Source organism: Psammomys obesus, unplaced genomic scaffold, assembly GCF_907164565.1.
Source record: "Psammomys obesus unplaced genomic scaffold, mPsaObe1.curated_primary_1811, whole genome shotgun sequence".
NCBI lineage: Eukaryota > Metazoa > Chordata > Mammalia > Rodentia > Muridae > Psammomys > Psammomys obesus.
This window is the reverse complement of record NW_026590809.1, coordinates 5,543,896-5,558,326: the sequence shown is the minus strand read 5'-3', so window position 1 is coordinate 5,558,326 and position 14,431 is coordinate 5,543,896.

The window sequence follows — 14,431 nt, the reverse complement described above, 5'->3', positions numbered from 1 at the left end:
TTCTGGGCTGCCATTGTTCTTTCATCTTTGGCACTTTGCTGCCGTTTCCCTCAAGGTCTTGTCTGATATCATCAAAGGTGAATAAAAACAAAAACCTGTTCCCTTTGTCAAACAGGTTTTCTTCCTGGCAGGCAGAAGCCATCACTTTTTAGGAAAGCAACTATGTGGTTCCTTAAGGCTTTAGGCCTCCTAGCAGGAGTAGACTGGACCTAGGTTTTCACGTTTCGTTTTTACAGACTGCATAACTCCAATGCCTGAGTAAGAACATACCTTTGCTTTTTTACCCTTGTTACCACTCTGTGCTATGTCCTCTTGCTTCAACAATCTCACTTGAGACTTTCTTGCCTGAGAAGCATTTGCAATCTAAAATTTACAATCACTGCTAATCCTGGTTTCATTCTTGACACCCTTGGTCCTTTTGATGACTCGACCAATTCCATCCCCCATCGTTTGACCAATCCTCCTCTTTTGCACCAGTCTCTTCTTATGCCAGCCCTCTGCACACAGTCTCCCTGTCTCTTCTCAACATACAGTACCTAACAGATTCTCAGGAAACCAAATGACACCGTAAAACTCTACATGCTAAGCAGATAAACACCTAACATTGCACTGTCCTACATGAAGGGCACCAGATACATTTGACTATTCAAATCTTAAATTCAGTTAATAATTAAATTCAGTTAATAATTTAATATCATTTAAACTTGGTTTGAAATACTTATTAGCCACATGTGTTCAAAGGCTATCATATTGGAAAACACAACGATAGAACATGTTATCAATATGAAAAGTTCTTTTGGACAGTGCTGTTCTAGAGCTTTCTATATACAGTACCAAAAGAACAGCCACCATTTTTAGATGTCTAAAACGTCTCACGTCAATGTGTAACCCTCTTCCACCTGGTTTCGTTTTCTTACCCCTATTCCTTCTCTCCTGGCTGCCCCCATCTGCAATGGTGTCTAAGAAGACTTCCTGCCCACACTCCTGGACTCATTCACTCTTTATGACGTAACTCACAGTGGTTTTCCAGACTGCAAATCTAGTTCACGTGACCATCTATCTGAATCAGGAAATTTAGAAAATGTGGTGCTATTAATAAGCACTTTTTTATAAATGGGGTCTAGTTGTGTCTCTCATAGCTAAACCGTTGTGATGTCCTGCTTAGCACTTCCAACAATGTACTTGTGCTGTTTCCAGGGCCTCGGTCACTGATTCCCTCTTTATCATGCCCGCTAACAATATAGAATTCTAAAATGTGTGTATAAGCACTACATATCATCTTATGCTAAAATGCATGTATGCATTATCTAATTAAAAATAAGATATAAATCTGAAAGAAATTAGAAAAATGAAAATATTTCTCTTTTTTTGAGGCAATTTCTAAATATAAAGAAAAGCATCTCTATCCCTGCATTTCAGCTACTATCTCTCCTTGTGTATTCTCTATTCAGGTACTATATCCATTCTTCTCTTTTCAGATATACATATATAGTTTTCAACTTTCTGACATTTTTTTATTGTATATTATATTGTTTTATTTTCTCTGCCATTTTAAGTGTTTTATAATATGAATTTTAATGGCTTCATAATAATTTATTATACTGAAGATACAATAGTTTAATTAACTAATGTATTATATATTTAATTTTCTTAGAGTTTTAAAAATTTATAAAGTAGCTAAATATAATTTCTTACCATACTCAATGTAGACTCTCGGATGAAGAAATGCACAAAGAATAAAAGAGATTAACCTTATTCTAAAAAAAATAAAATTTTATGATGCTTGAAAGGTAAGTCTGTATGAATGCATATTTCTGAAATTGTAATTAAGTCAATTGAAAAATATTACCCTTGTACAGAGACCAGCAAAATGTGAAAAATGTAAGTGCTATATTCAGGCATTGTGTCCACAGCTATGAATATTCTTTCTTGCCTCTATTTAGTGCCATCACTAAGCCATATTCTTCTAAATGTCTGCATGTGAAACAAGCTTCTAAGAAATCCTTCTTAATACATTCAGCAGTATCCCAGAAATTCTGCCCATGAATACTAAGATGGCAGGGTGGCCTTTCTGCATCTTTCCATTGCCTTCATAGGGTATCCATGAAATAGTCATTTTCAAGTACTGTGCAAAATTTCTGACTAGAATTCTGTTGGAACATATACCTGGTTTAAACCAGAGATATAGACTTAAGTGTAATTGGATCTGAATTTGTGGTTCTGGCAAATGTGAGCGTCATTAACATGTCACAGGCATGGTCGCATGGCCTTTCCAACAAGGGAGTCCGTGACCACCAGACTATCTGCGCACACACTACCAGAATCCCATTGCTTGATGCTGGCCCACTAATTTCTAAAGGACTTCATTCCACTTCAGTTAAATAATCACATAAATAAAAACACCACAAATTTACTCCGGGTCTGTGCACACTTACAGCGGAAAGGTTTTAACTGCTTACGTTCAAAACAAAAGTGTTGTGGTTTAAATAATAAATATCTCCATAGGTTCTGCTGTTTGAATACCTGATCCCCAGTTGGTGGCCCTGTTGAGGGAGGTTGTGGAACCTCTAGGAGGTGAAAGCTGTCTGGAGGAAGTACATCACTGAGGTCCAGTATAAGGGCTTTATAGTCTCACCCCACTTCCTGTTATCCTTGTCTCCTGTGTGTGGATGAAAGTGTGATCTCTCAACTTCCCATCCCATTAGCCATAGCCATTATAACTCAAGCCTGGAACCACGAGTCAAAATATACCCTCATGACTGCCTCTGACATAATCTGATTGGCCTGCTCTTTGATCACTTCCCCCTGAGGGGGGAGCAGCCTTACCAGGCCACAGTAGAGGACAATGCAGCCACTTTTTATGAGAACTGATAGACTAAGATCAGAAAGAAGAGGAGAACCTCCCCTATCAGTGGACTTGGGGAGTGGCATGCATGCAGAAAAGGGAGGGAGGGTGGGATCGGGAGGGGAGGAGGGAGGGGCTTATGGGGAGATACAAAATGAATAAAGTGTAATTAATAAAAAATTAAAAAAAATATATACCCTCATTCCTTACATTACTTCTGATAATGTTATTTTATCACATCAGTAGAAAACTAACTAACATAGAAATTGAAACTGGCTGGGACGGTTGGTGCACACCTTTAATCCCAGCACTCCTCAAGGCAGAGGCAGGAGGATCTCTGTGAGTATGAGGCCAAACTGGTCTACATAGTGAGTCCATAACAGCCAAGGCTACACAGAGTAACCCTCAAAAAAAAGAAAGGAAGGAAGGAAGGAAGGAAGGAAGGAAGGAAGGAAGGAAGGAAGGAAAGAAGGAAGGAAGGAAGGAGGAAGGAGGGAGGGAGGGAGGAAGGAAGGAAGAAAGAAAGAAAGAAATTGAAACAGGGAGTAATATGATATAAAGAGCCTGACTGTGTCGTTTTTTAGAACCATTCGGAAAACTTTAGAATATTGGACTAGAAAAAACATTGAATTCTATAAGCATAACTTAACAGGCCCCTCTAACAGGGTCCTGGAAGACAGTACCACTGAGAGGGCCTAGTTTATTAGGTTCTAGAGAGGAAGAACAAGGATTTATTAGCACCTAGGATAGAAGCCATTCATGTGGTACTATGACAAAAATCTAGCTGTATTCTGCCTATGTCCTATGAGGCTAAATTCAAGAGTAATAGGCTAATTTCTTTGGAGGAGGAAATTTCAAGACAACATAATAGCCAGCCTGTGGCATGATTGTTACTGATAACTCTTATGCAAATCTGCAATGACAAAAGGCAACAAGTCAAGCGGAAAGACATAAAAGTTCGCAGAGGAACTGAGTACTGGGATGATGTAGACCGTAGCCAACTCCCAGTGCTAAAGAAGAGGCTGCAATTATTAAGGAGCTTAGTGTCATTGAAGAGAAACTTCCTGCTCTTCTCTGGAACTGGAGAAAGGAGCCCCTGAGGGTAGGCCCACACCCAGCTAACCTTTTCCTTTTAGAGTGAAAGGGGTTGCCTGTTCCTAGGAAGCCACTACCTAGGGAAATTTTTTAGGAGCTTCAGTGCTCAGAAATTGCTGCAGTTGTGGTTCGAGGGAGCCAGGGTCCACCCCAGGCTGGCAGCTGAACTTGGCTGCTTCTTCAGTATGATAGAGAGTTTAGAAGAAAGAAAGACGCAAGAGTGGGGCTTCATAAATTTTCCCTCCAGTTTTTGACAGCTGGTGAGGCCAACCAACTGAGAGTTATAGTCTCTGTGAGGAGGCCTTGGGAGGTCGTTGAGTGAGGCTGTGAGTGTAAAGCCTGAAACGTGATGGGAAGCCTAAGAGGCTGGAGATGCCAAAGTCATGAGCCATCTACCACAGAAAGCCACACACAGGTAGTCTACGAAGCCCAAGAAGGAGACACACACTGCAGGCAGCAAAGCTGGAGAGCAGAGCCATATAAGCTCCTTGAAGCAGAAGCCCCAGACATGGACACTGAGCTATAGGACTTGGTGTGTGCCCTCCTGGGTTTCAGTCTTGATTTGGCCCAGTACTTCCTCACTATCCCCCAGTTCATCCATTTTTGAATGGTAATTGTGTTTTGTGCTCTTGTATGTTGGAAGTATGTATTTTGGCTTTTGTTTCAGAAAAGGTTAAAAAGGCTCCTTTGAGCCTCAAAAGAGACTTTAGATATCAGAGGTTTGAACAATGTTAAGACTGTTAAGGACTAGAGGAAATTTGACTAAATGCATTTTGCATCATGAGAAGGCCAAGTGCCTATGAAGACCAGGAGCAGGGGGTTATGGTTAGAATAAGCTATACGCCCCACACACACACAACACACATAGGCTCACGAGTTTGAACACTTGTTCCCCAATTGGTGGTGCCATTTGGTGGGGTAGAGCCTTGCCTCCCTCAAGGCACATCACTGAAGGAAGGCTGTGAGGGTTTATAGTTTCACCCTACTTCTTGTTCTCTCTGTGTGTTTCCCGTGTGCAGATGAGAATGTGACCTCGTTCCTTCGCATCCCAATGCCATGCCTTCCCTGCTGTTATGGACTCAGTTCTAGAACTGAAATAATCCTTTCTACTTACAGTTATTTTGGTTGTGGTATTTTATCACAGCAACAGAAAAGTAACAGTAAATGAGTAACATGAACATTATTTTGGTTTTGGAGTGATGGTTCAGAACGGTAAAAAGGCCAGTGAGTATGTCTGGAGAACTGTCTCAGTAGTTAACATTACTGTCTGCTCCTCCAGAGGACCTGGGGTCTAGTCTCAGAGTCCACAAGGCAGAATCCACTGTCTGTCACTCCAGTGCCCTCTTCTGGCTTGCATTGGCTTTGCCTGCACATGGAGCATATACATACATGCAAGGAAAAGACTTGTATGCATGAAATAAAAATAAATTAATCTTATTCTGTGTTAGTTTCTCAAATATTTTTAAATTAATATTTTGAAATTTTTTCTTTATTATTACTATTTATTGCAATTTTTTTCACTTGTATCCAGGCTGTAGCCCCCTCTGTTATCTCCTCCAGGTCTCACCCTCCCTACCTCTTCTCCCCCTATGTCCCTCCCCTAGTCCACTGAGAGGGGAGGTGGCCATAGTATGAGCCTGTGAGATTTTAGCATCATTGTAAACTTGCAAGATGCTCTTAAAAATTAAAAAATTGCAGTAAATACAAAGACACCCACTGTGATTTTTTAAAAATTAATTAATTAATTAATCTTTAGAATGCAAACACACAATAATTTTACCCTGTGCCCAGCCTCAAACATATACCTAACAGGCAACCCAGAGGGCCTGTTGAGAAACACAACCTCCAGATGCCAAGCATGTTTTGCCATACAAACAAGGCACCAGTTAGCTACCATGAAGACATAAACAGGCACAGTAGCCTTTGAGCACTCTGAACTGAGCCCTGAAGGGACACTGGTGAACTGTTTCTGGGGTGGTCAGACGTGAGAGTGAAATCTGCAGGCTGTAGCTCTTGACCGCTCTGACGGCAACCACTTAAACATGCCAGCACGTACATAGGTCTTCAGCTGGAGACAGGAAGCCGCGCTGAGCACCTCTGGACGTGACTGAGCACCAAGTGTGCTGGTTCCTTAGGGAGATGCCACCGTTACCTCCACTAGGCCGTGGACTATTATCCTAAGCGCAGACACAGTGACTAGTCTTCAAGGATGAGTCTGTTGATGTGAACGGCTCTGTGTTGCTGTTAGGCCCACGGGGGTCACTCGAGACTGTCCGTTTGCTGATCGAAGAAGATGCGCAGTACAAGTCTGCAGAGGTTCCCTAAGGCAGCGGGTCTCAACCTCCCTAACGCACCGCGACCCTCTAATACAGTTCCTCATGCTGTGGGGACCCCAGACCTAAAATTAGTTTCGTTGCTACTTAATAAATGTAATTTTGTCACTGTTGTGAATCTTAACGTAAATATCTATATTTTCTGATCATCTTCGACGACCCCTGCAAAAGAGAGGTTTGACTCTCAAAAGGGTCACCCACCAAGGCTGAGGACTGCTGCTCTAAGAGGCCACACGTAGCAGAGCAGGGTGCAGGGTTCAAGGCTGAACTTGCTTGGGCAGCCACTAAGATTCAACACGAAAGTGCCGTGTCAGCCACGTGCAGGCGTTACCTACAGACCACACTTCCCACCTCAGCTGCAAATGCTCTCTCCATGACATTTTTAAAATCTCACTTAAAAAATTCTCTGGTGCATGATTTTTCACCCAAATGGAGTTCCTCCCTCCCCCAGTTTAGCGCTGTGGACGTTATAACGCAAATATCCCTGTAGATCAAATTAGGTTTTCCTTTGTCCTCTGATGCTACTTTAGAAGAGGTCCTAAAGTTAAGTTGGTTGCCACTCCACGCAAGTAAAAGAAAGTGCCACCTTTCGTAAGCATGGATTTGACTCACCTTTACTCGTGCACAGCACGCAGTAAGTAGGGCAAGGGTTACTGCATTACTATTCCAGTGAGCAAGCACTCCAGGCTTAGAGACATTCTTGTATTGCTCAGGGGCTGGCACTCAGATTCTTTACCTTAGCATTCCCCATTCTTAGTTCTTCCTCTTCAGTAAAAACTGGACTGCTGCCATGTGTCATCTGTGTGTGTGATTCTAGGTTTTTTAAATTCTCTCTCTCTCTCTCTCTCTCTCTCTCTCACACACACACACACACACACACACACACACACACACACACACACTTTTAGAGAAGAGAAACCCATCTGCCCAGAGTTCCTGACTACACTTTCAGCAGAAGCAGACAGGAATATGACATTTCCTGTAAACTTACAGAGAAACAGGAAGATGACCACCCCCCTCCTGCAACCATGGGAAGAAATGCAAGAGGAAATAACCTTCCAACCTGGAAATACACATAGCATGAGTCACCTGTTTTAATGTAATGATGATGGTCTCCGACATCTGTAGTTCTTGAATGGATGAAGTTCAAAGAACAACTTCCAGCCAGAAATCAGGGATTTGAGCTGTTGCATAGTTAGCTTTTCCTTTCATCAAAATCAAAATGTGAGTCTTCCCTCCACTCTCATAGTCGTGTAACTATAACTAAAACCCAATAAATATAGAAACAATAAGGGGAGTAAACCACGAGAAAGAGACAACTGATGATGTCCAGAAGACAGTCATGTGTGTAGTATGAAAACGTCACATGAAACCAAGTCCAAAACAAAAGAAAGTCATCTTGGGCGACATGGATTTCTAATTCTCTCAGCAATGACTCCATTGGCTCCTAACTCGTGGGAAGTACCTAATCATATTCATCAAGGCAACGTCAGTCGGGGCTTAATCTTGCTTTGGTTGGCACTTGAGCTAACACGCTTTCCACACAGTGATGTCAGTACAGTGTGTGGGGCTTTGTGTGGAAGAACAAACTCTTAAATCCTTGTCAGTCACACACTTTACAAAGGCCTGAGAGCCCAGAGCAATGGGCAGCTTGGCTGGTTCATTAGTGCTCTCTTTCGTCTTTTCCTTCAGACCCTTTTTTCGAGGTACATCAGGATGAGCCCAGCTAGCCAAAGGCCCCTCTACAGCAAACGGAACATTCCACGGTGACGTGGCCTTTTCTGTTTCCAAGAAGTAACTGAATTGACCGGAGGACATTTCACTCTCAGGAAATGCGGAAATTAACTACAATTCTCTTTCACTTTGAGAGTCACTGGTGTGGGGACAGATACAGCCAAGCCAGGTTGGGATCAGAAAAGAAATGGCAGCAGCTAATGGGTTCAAGGGTAACAATATTTAACATGACTAAGCCAGAAAAGCCAGAACAAGGTCGAGTCACTACCAGAACATTGATGGTTAATACTCAAAAAACTAGGGAGTTGAATCACATTATTTTTTTAAAAAAGGTTAAATCATATTTGGGAAAGGAATACAATTTTAATTGTTAGCTATATGTCTAATGTACTCATTTGTTAGCTCGTACTCCCAAAAGTAAATAAGATATTCACCAAAAATGCTCAGTTCTGTTGACTGATTAACATGTTAGATGTAGTGATCATTAAAAAGCCAGTTCCTGAAAATACAATTCCTAGAGCCGCTCTAAGTGCTTTATTGCAAGGGTGGAAATACCCCAAGCATTTTCACTATCAGTTGAACAGAGCCCTGTGTAAGCATAAACAAAGACAGCAAAGACCAGTGAGTCTCCACCTACGGGGCCTCAGAAAACTAGTTCACCCTGTGTAGGAAGGTGCATCTCTTATGCTCACTAAGCTTTGTGTTGCTAAACCAAAATCGCCAGGATAATTAACTTAAAAGAAAAAAGGTTTACTTGGCTCATTTGTAGCCCGTGATGTTAGCGCCATTCTTTGGGCGATGGCAGGTGTGCGTGAGGATGAAAACTGCTTATGCCACAGACCAGAGAACCAAACGGAGAGAAGGACCAGTTAGGACTCCAGCACTCCCTTAGCAAAGAGCCTATAACCCTGTTAGGGTTCTCTCTCAATGGCCAACAGCCTACCCAGGATTCCAAAAGACTCCAATACTTCCTAATAATAGCATCCTGGAGACTAAGTCTTTAACCCATGGGACCTCTCATTTCCAAGTGATAGCAGATTGCAAGAATGTCTCCAGAAAAAAAACATGTTTATTCTACTTACAGACCAAATGTGAGTACTTGAATTCTTACTATTTCATAGTTTTTGTTTTTGTTTCCTTAAAATAAACATCTGATGACTTGAAAGAACACACATAAATAACAGACATTTGTTTTTCTCCTTTCCGGAATAGTAAAACTACCAAAGACTTCTGCAATGATAAAAAATCTCTGCAAGGGTAGGGGCCCTTTGGTCATCTTGTCCATCAACAACACATAATGAAATACCCATATAGCTGGGGGTGAATGAGTGAATCACCGAATACTTCAATTGCTTCTTTTATTATGTTTTTTGGGGGTTAAATGCACGCTAAGCAGGTTTTATTTTCTTTTTTAATTAATTAATTCAATTTACATCTCAGTCATAGGCCCCTCCCTCTTCTCCTCCCAGTCCCATCCCCCCTCCTGCCTCCTCTCTCCCCTAATACTCAGAATAGGGGAGCCCCCCTTCCCACACACCCCAGCTCATCTATTCACATGAGGACTGAGTTCCTCTTCCTCCCCTGTGGCCTTGTAGGGAAGTCCCATCAGGGGGAAGTGATCAAAAAGCAGGTAACATAGTCTGTGTCAGAGATATCCCCGGCTCCCCTAACTAGTGGGCGACACAGTAGTGGATTTTGTTATGGCAGTTTTATGCTTGTATATACTATATGTTGACCATATTCACCCCTGCTGTCCTCTTTTTCCTTCTCCCACTCCCATGAATCCCCTTCTTTCCCACTTGTCACAGCCTCTACTTTTAGGTCTTGTCTTGAGACTGGCCTCATGAATAGTACACACCTCTTTACACATTTAGCACATGTGTGTGGTGAAAGGAATCCAAGCAGTCAGAACAAGACAGCTCTCTATAAGACGATCCTGGAGAACCGAACTTCAGCTCCTCCTCACATCAAAGGAGACTCAGGTGTAACAGCTCTTCACCCACCTGCAGCGCTGACGGATGAGCAAATGAGCACAAAGTGCATTGGACTATTCTAATGCGCTGCATAACCAATAAACTGAGAACATTTTTAATATTTGTGTTACCCATGTCATTCTACTGTTTAAAACAAGAAGTTAAAGCAAAGGCTAGCTAGATGCAACCTTCATAAATGGGAAATAGAGCTAGGGAAGAAAGTGATTTTTTAAAAGATCAAAAAGTGTCATTCTTTAAAAAAAAATAAGGCTTATATAAATTCCTGATCTAAGTATTTTAGAGCCAGATTTCATGAGGTCAGCTTTGGTTCTTAATTTCATATTGATTTTGCTATAATTCAACATATGTTTTCTTAAGCACATAATTCTTTCCTAATACTAATTTTAACTTTGTAGTTTTCCAGCTTCTCTGGAGCCAAGGATGTAGCTTAATGGTAGGTCATTTGTATGTGTAAACACACACACACACAGAGAGAGAGAGAGAGAGAGAGAGAGAGAGAGAGAGAGAGAATAATTCTCTGCAGTTTAAATTCATTTCTTATGTTTGACTGGAAAGAAAAACTTAAAGCATCCGTACAGAGAGGCTCTTTCAGCCAGCGGGGAGGCTTCAGAAAGAATCTGTGACCATAGTTTTAAAGCAGATAACCCTGGGAAGCCAGTGTTTGTGGCCTCCACAAAGAGCTGCTGACTCACAAAGCCTCTTCCCGGCCTCACAGCCACCACTAGAGCAATCCACTGTAGCACCTTACACCTCCGTGATAACACGGAGCCCTGGTGAAAAGCCTCAGCTCTCAGCTAATAGACATACAATAAACTAAAAATACCGGTGAAAGTTTGTTCTTAGGAAAACCTGGCTTGCTTTCTAGCTTTATTACTAATTAATATGTAAGCTGAGGCAAATCAGTTAATGTCTGCATCTAGAGTTCTCTCAAAATGAGCATGTTAGGGAAATAATTTCCGAATTTCCAGCTATCCCTAGAGTTCTATGTTTCTACATAGTTGAGTCATTTTATTGCTGGGGAATATAACTAACATTGCTGAAGCTCCTAATTTTATGTCACACTTTAAAGTCCTTAATTGTTATCTTCAGAAAACAATTATTGAGGTGTCTCCAGGCCAGTTTTTCAAAATCACTTTACAATGAGAAAGTAAATTTTATAACAACATGAACAAGGAGTGGACCCCTGGGTCCTCACAGCTACTCTCGTGCTGGAACAGCAGCCTCCATGGCCCAGACATGAGGTGCCTCTTTCCCTCGCTGCTCAAGTCATGCTCTGTTCACATTGTCATAGCAATGGTTAAACTGGATTGCATCTTTTTCTTATGTGCAACCGTTTTTAGGATCTAATATAGAGCTAAATAATGCTTAGCAGAATCCTCCCTCACCTTCTTGGAGAACCAGGAAAACCTCATTGCTGAAGGCAAGGTGTGACGCTGTGAGGCAGCAGCCACCTCCCAGAGCCTCAGATCGCACTGTTGTTTTAGCAAGTTAAAATCGTCCTGGGAAACATCTGGAGGAGCCTTCTTCACGTCCAGCATTGCAGTTTGTTCCTGTGAGTGCCTCCACAACACCTCTTTGACAGCCTTCACTACCTTCAGTTTGTGTCTTGCCCCTTCTCAATCATTCAATGGCCTGACCTGGTGCACATGACTGGGAGAGCCGAATCAACAGCCTTCAACTGGTCCAAGCCCCAGAAGTGAGCCCTCTGGAGCGGTGAAAGCACAAGGAGGGCCGAGCACGGCTCTTCTCTGAACCACATCTCTTGTCTGAGCTTATCTTTGGACGAAGTCTCCTTCTCTGTATGTAGGTCATGATGAAAACCTTGACCTTGCCAGCCCCAGCGCCACTCAGGGCTTCCAGCTCTCTGAACGAGCTCTGGCATGAAAAGTTCCCTAGGAATTTCTTTTCTTCTTTATTTCTTCCTTTCTTTCTTCCTTCCTTTCTTTCTTTCTTTCTTTCTTGCTTGCTTGCTTGCTTTCTTGGTTTCTTTCTTGCTTGCTTGCTTGCTTGCTCTCTTTCTTTCATATTGATGAAAGAGAAGCTATTTTCCAACAGACTTACTACAAGTAACTACTGGTTATTTGAAAACATGCAAAGACTCCAGGGCCTACAAGTAAGGGGTCAAAACGTCCTGAGAGGTCAGAGAGAGCACAATGGCTAAGTAGTGCACATCTGGAAATCACATATAGATGTGTTTTAAGGCTTGCCATCTTGCTTTACAAGCAAGTCAAGTTATCTGGTCAACTAACAGTTCATTATGTGCCATTGCTGTGCTGGATGGACAGTTCGTGTTCATTATCTTTCATCCCTGAAATACTGAATCAATCACCTCCCTGTTAGGTAGGTGAATCCAATTGGCTTAGTAGTGTTTAACATTGCAACCAGTTGATGTAGCCCTAAGATAAAGTCTGATCTGGAAGTCTCTTCCAGCCTAGTCCATCACAGTACCTCATCTGTGGATTGGATGGCCATTCCCATGATTCTCTTAAGTCTCCTTCCACTCTAAAGTATGATGGTTGATGGTAAGGAGTAAGTGCTGGGTCAGCTGATGAACTGTTTGGGTGGGCTGGGAAACTAACTTGACATAAATCAGTCTGTGTGGCCATGAATAGATAATGAGGACAGAATGACATTCTTGGCCTTCTGAGAAAGGGTAAGAGAAGCTAGGGATCTAATACTTGCCATGTGTCCTAAACCATCCATTCATTCTAGCTTGCTCTGCAGATAAGAAAATATTTTCTTATGCCATTACCAAATTAACCAGGAAGAAACTCTATATTAAGTGAACCACATGGTTTATATATATTAGAAATTGTACTCTGTAGCTGTTCAATTGATATCATCTAGACTGTGATTCCTCAGGAAAAAACGCATGATGTATACATCCTATACCGCATATAGCTGGAACACCAAACAAGTTGCAGAAGCAGACAGAAAATTAAACAGCAATCTTTGACACACTCCTTGGCCAGTGAAATTTCTGTGCAAGTTTATTTAAACTCATGTTCTTGTATATTTTAGAGCTCCATCAGGTAAAGCAGGACACATTATGTGCCAGGTTGCTTTCTACTTTCAATCTCTGAATTCTGAAATGCAATATGAAATTCTACTTAAATGATAGCAATCTTTCCTTCCCATTGATTCTGTAATTTTTAAAGTGTACCCTGTAGAAATGAGGTAAGTTGTTGCCACAGAACACATCATTGACCTCATTGATATTTTAAAGGTTACCTGGCATGCACATCATTGAAATATTAGGTTTGGCACTTCCTGGAAAATTATAAATCAGCACTTCCCCTTGGTTTTAAGGCCAGCTGCTACAGTTTATTCCTCCAAACTTCCTATGACTTGTTTCATGAAACAGACTTGTGGAAACATATACTACTGCGCTCACTGCTCTTTCCAGGTAGAAGCTTCCAGGGATAAGCAAGACTCCATGGCTAGAGGAGACTCATTCAGACACACAATACCCAGAGGGGAAAAGTTTCCCATCCACACACTGAACCGTAACATCTTAAAGAGACGTGTGTCCTAAACCTTGCTCTTTCAAGAGCAGCTCCATGTTGTAAGGAGGGCAATTACACTTCTGCAACTGCTTTAGTCCAGGCCAAGAAGACATGCTTGCACTGACTACAGAACTAACACAAATCACCATTGCTTCCTTCTTCATTTCTTTGTCAACCTATGATTGCTTTAGGGCCAGCATGACTTCCCACAAAAACACTGCAGAGTAATTGGCATTTGTTCATGTAGGAAGTTGAGGATGGTGGACTTTTCTCTAATAGAGAACAATAAAATTATTGGTTTCAACTCTGAGTCATTTAGCACATTCTTTCTTAAATGTGCTTCATTATTTTGTGGTACACTGATATTATTAAATAGTTCAGAGATGAATAACACTGTCTTTGTTGGATGGAGAAAATAAACCAGTAATTCACAGACATAGCCATGACAGAAATCCCTTTCTTCTTTTGAAGTCAAATTACCACCTCATTCTCAGGCTTTCTTAAAAATGAGAAGAGCAGTAAAGGATCCACATTTACTATCCCTTAAAATGTGTGTGATTCACGGTATAGAAAAAAAAACCCAATATATTAAAAACTACATAAGCCTAAAAAGTTACTTTAATTCGGTATGTTTTAAAAACAATGTTAGCTTTTAAGACATAAAATATAATAGCTGTTTTAATAAACCATCTGATTTCTTTTTAAGTAGGTATTTTAAATTATTTTTTATGTAATATTAATTGGTAGTTTCAGAACTTCACATCATGAACCTCATACTCGCTTCCCAGTTCTCCCTACCCTTGTGACATCCCCTTGCCTAAAAAAGAAGCAGAAGAGGAAGAGGAAGAGGAAGAGGAAGAGGAAGAAGAAGAAGAAGAAGAAGAAGAAGAAGAAGAAGAAGAAGAAGAAGAAGAAGAAGAAGAA